We start from the raw sequence: 5,000 nt of genomic DNA on the forward strand, positions 1-5,000 counted from the left end.
CAAGGGGTTCCTTGCTGCAGGTCCTGTGTGTCAGAGTACATCACGACAGACTGCCTTTGTCCCCAAGACACAACACACACACACACACACACACACACACACACACACACACACACACACACACACACACACACACACACACACACACACACACACACACACACACACACACACACACACACACACACACTTTGCACAAGGGTCCTTTGTCAATGATACAGATAAAAAAGAAGTGGTGGCATTGTGGCATAAGGACATGATCTTCAGATGCCCAGTCAGGCACACACTGCAGTGGCCGTGTAAAGTGAAAAAGCAAAAGCCCAACTGGGATACTCCAACTCAGTTGTCATTGTGACACACAGCACTGAACAATATTGCATTTATGCCTTACCCATGCGAGGGGGCAGCCCCTAATGGTGCCCCAAGGGAGCAGTGCGGCTGAAAGGTACGATGCTCAGGGTAGCCCAGTCATGGAGGAGGATGAGGCAGAGGTTAATTACTCCCCCCACCAACCTGGCGGGCCGGGAGTCGAACCAGCAACCCGTGACTGCCCCTATTGTGATGTATTCATGTGAGGTTCTCTAGTTGAAGGATGATGCTCATGATTAAAACACGGCCCTCCCTGAGCCCTGACTGGCAGTTGATCACAGCACGAATACTCTCTTTTCTCACACACACACACACACACACACACACACACACACACACACACACACACACACACACACACACACACACACACACACACACACACACACACACACACACACACACAGGCATGGGGCATATAATGATTCTCAGGTCTCCCTTCACAACCCCTCTCGTTTCTCTCTCTCTCCCCCTCACACACCGACACCCCCCTCTGCTCTGCTCTGCCCCCATACACACAAACCTGCTGCTGCTGTGAGTCACACAGGTGAAGCGAGTGGATGTCATAATTCTCTCTAACACACACACACCTGTATAATTGCGTGAAGATTGCACGTACGGAGAGGCCCTGTCACCCCACTATACGTGTGTGTCACTAACTGAGCCATCACGCTGCCATGCATGCGTGTGTGTGTGTGTCTGTAAAGAGGGAGACAGAGAGGAAATGAAAGACTGAACAAGTGTGTGTGTGTGTGTGATTGCTGGCCTTTGCTTTTGCTGTGTGTGTGCGTGTGTGTGTGCGGAGTAGGGGAGATGACGCTGGACATAGGAGTTTGTCATTGTGGGCAAGGGTCATCACTCAGGTAAAATAGAGTTTTAATCCCTAATGAAAAATGGCACACAACAGAGAGAACCCATATCGTCCCTGAGACAGACTGCAGTGATTCTTCAGAAGGTTACTGCAGTGTACTGTACGCAGTACAGTAAAGTGTAGTATTTTGTGCAGTATGCTGCTTTTCACATCCGCAATATTGCACTTACTGCAGCAATACTATAAATGTCGTAAAGCCAGATGGGATTTTTGCTTACCGAAACTTGACTTGAGGGCAGCAACTGGGTGTCCCGGTGTCGCGAGAAAGTGCGTAGTGTCTCGGGATAGCCTACAGGACACCAATGACAGTAAAGTACTCCCTCTAACTCCCTCTACAAAATTAATCATAATAATACATTTTATTTGGAAGCATCTTTCTAAACACTCAAGGTCACTGTACAATATTAAAACATCAGTTAAAGCAGACACAACTAGAAAGCACTGAAGAGAGTGCAGACCTCTGCCAAGGAAGCTGTTTGATAGAACATTTGACTACTGTATGTTACACCCTATTTTTTTTTCTTTCTGCCTTTTTTGTGGAGTTTGAAATTAGAATGTCAGAATTCACCCTATCCCGCAATGATGAAGAATCATTATATATACAGTATACATATATATATATATATATATATATATATATATATATATATATATATATATATATATATATATATATATATGAAGGGTTCAGATGCAAAACCCCCTAAGTGCCTTTTCAGAAAATAATCTTAATTCATTTTTATTTAATACAAAGCTATCAAAATTGCATTTTTTTTATTTTATTTATGTAATATAACTATTTATATGTATTATCAAGTACATCAATGTAAACCAAACCAACAACAGTGTTCTCTAAAAATATAGAAGTGCAGCTCTTCAGAAATGGAGTTAGGGGGTTTTGCCTCTGAGCTCTTCGTATATAATATATATATATATATATATATATATATATATATATATATATATATATATATAGAGAGAGAGAGAGAGAGAGAGATAGATAGAGAGAGAAGTATATATATATATATATATATATATATATATATATATATATATATATATATTTTTTTAGGGCTTTCTTTTGTGCCTTTATCATTTGATAGGACAGTGGAGAACAGACAGGAAATGGTTGGGAGAGAGAGATGGGGAAGGATAGGCAAATGACCCTGGCCGGAATCGGAGCCGGGTCGCCGTGTAGTAGGCCAGTGCCCTACCGTTTGAGGCATGATAGGGCCAAGGAATCCGTTAAAAATTCCTTGATTTAATTTGATCACTTTTCCTTTTGTCATTTCCAATAACTCCACAAAAGTTAATCAAAATCTGTGCATAACTTTTTCAGTTATCCTGCAGACAGACAGACAAACAAACTAACGGGACTAAAAACCTAACCTCCTTGGCGGAGGTAAAAATTGTAGCAAAGAATAGCTTGGACCAGATAGACTACACTACCCTTTGTTTCCCTAAGAACAGAGAACCATCACCTCTGCCCTGGGACCATGAGAGATTCAGCTGCCCTCAGAAAAAATTGTAGCAAACAATGATCTTTGCTAAGAATCCCAGGACAGAGTATGTTTGTCCCGGGATAGTGCACTGTTGTTCCAGGACCACAACTACTACAGGTGTCCCAGAACAGCAACTACCGGTAGGTGTCCCCGGAATTTTTTACTCTATGTATTTACAAATGTGCATACATCAGCTGTGTGTGTATGTTGTGTGTGTATGTCTGAGTTTATGTGTGAACATATGACGAGACAGAGACGTCAGAAGATAAAACATCATGATTATTATTTATTATTCAATGTCATTTAATGCCAATTATTAACACAAACAAACACTCCTCATCAAACACTCTTGTGTCCATTATCAACATGAACAAGCACTCTTACAGTCTCTCATTTGTTTAACATGGGAAGTCTATTACCACTTAGCATTATGGACATCAGCCCACACACACACACACACACACACACACACGCACGCACGCACGCACGCACGCACGCACGCACGCACGCACGCACGCACACACACACACACACACACACACACACACACACACCTTTTGGCATCAGGACAGTGTTGCATAAAACCGAACTGAACAAATACACTCTCTCTCGTTTGCTCGTTTCTTTATAAAATGTGCTGCTAGCATGCATGAGTGGCCTCAAGACTTTGGACACTGTAGAGCCAGGGGTACTTTCATCACACACACACACACACACACACACACACACACACACACACACACACACACACACACACACACACACACACACACACACACACACACACACACACACACACACACACACACACACACACACACACACACACACACACACACACACACACGTTCCCAGTCTTTTGTTCTGGGCACCGTATATGGGAGGCTTCTGACGACAAGTGAATGCAGCTCTCTGATTGGCCATTGAGTCCGCCTGTCTTCTGCTATCCAATGGGGGGAGGGCTGTGGGTGGGAAAAAGGTGTTGGGCTCAGGCATCTTGATTGGCTACGCTGGACTGTCTCACCTGCAGCCTGTTGTAACATGTCTGGCTGTCAGCTGTCTGTCTCTCTGTGTGTGTATCTCAGATCGCATTTTCCTGTCAGTCTTAGGGATGGCGAAAATTGAAAAAACTCTTAACCGGCTACTGAGACTCATTAACCAGTGGTTAACCGGTTAACCGGTAATCTTAAATTATACAACGTTTGCGTGCCTGATATGCACAGCACTGATTTTGTTAAATTTTATTTTTCACATAAACCTTTTTTTTCCTGCGCAGACAGGACCTGCCATGTCCAGCCACTGTTGCCAGATGGAAAATGCTGAATTATTGTACTAAAACCTCAAAATTATAGTTTTTTGGGGCTTTTTGGGAGGAAATTATTATTATTATTATTATTACAACCGGTTAACCGGTGGCAGAATTTTAACGGGTTAACGTTGATCCGATCGTTGACGATCGGTTAACCGGTTACCGGTTAACATCCCTTGTCTATCTGTCTGTAACTTACCTTTCTCTCTGTCAACACTCGGCTCTTCTGTCTCTCTCTCTCAGCCTCTCAGTTGTCTGTCTGACAGCTGTGTGCAGGAAGCATCTCCTTTGTCTATTAGCTGTTCACCTCACACCTGTCTATCTCTCACCTGTTACCAGACACTCTCTCTCTGTCAGTCTGTCAGTTGTGTGTAGGGGATCTCACCTGACTGTCTGTTTGTCCATTTCCTCTCTCTCAGCTGTCTGTCTCTTTCTCAGCTGTCTGTCTGTAGAAATCTCAGCTTTCTGTGGCACAACTGTAGATGGTGATCGCTCTCTCACCCGTCTCTCTCTCTGTGGTCTGTCTGTATGACTCTTTTAGCTTTCTGTGGCACAAGTGCATGAACTGCATTAAAAAAACAGCCGTCGTCCATCCCCCCTCCCCCCTTCAGTCTGTTTCCCTATTTCATAATCAAGCACACACACACACACACGCACGCGCACACACAAGCACACACACATGCACGCACGCACATGCGCTCACTCACACAGAGTACTCATGACACATAGTTGTAAGAGAGAGGAGTGTGTTAACATCTGAGTGGTCCTGGAGGTGTGTGTGTGGCCCCATGCGGTCCCTTTGTCCTTTCATTGGCAGGTGTGTGTGTGTGTGTGTGTGTGTGTGTGTGTGTGTGTGTGTGTCAGGCTTGTGAAAATTTCCGAATTGGATGAATTTGAAATCAAAGTAATGCCATAATACGAACACTAGGTGGTGGTGTTCTATGTACTC

The 5,000-nt window shown here is 43.8% G+C and overlaps 1 protein-coding gene across 1 annotated transcript in view; it reads right to left on the minus strand.

Annotated features, from left to right (window-relative positions):
• Positions 1–3,008: 3,008 nt before the first annotated feature.
• rps6kc1 (ribosomal protein S6 kinase polypeptide 1) overlaps positions 3,009–5,000 on the minus strand; it is a 39,887-nt gene continuing 37,895 nt past the window's right edge. The window contains exon 20 of the mRNA XM_063223393.1: positions 3,009–5,000. This exon is cut by the window's right edge and continues 407 nt beyond it. The gene's annotated coding sequence lies outside the window, so the exon portion shown is untranslated.

The sequence above is a fragment of the Engraulis encrasicolus genome, chromosome 18 (genome assembly GCF_034702125.1).
Source record: "Engraulis encrasicolus isolate BLACKSEA-1 chromosome 18, IST_EnEncr_1.0, whole genome shotgun sequence".
In the NCBI taxonomy this organism is placed as follows: Eukaryota; Metazoa; Chordata; class Actinopteri; order Clupeiformes; family Engraulidae; genus Engraulis; species Engraulis encrasicolus.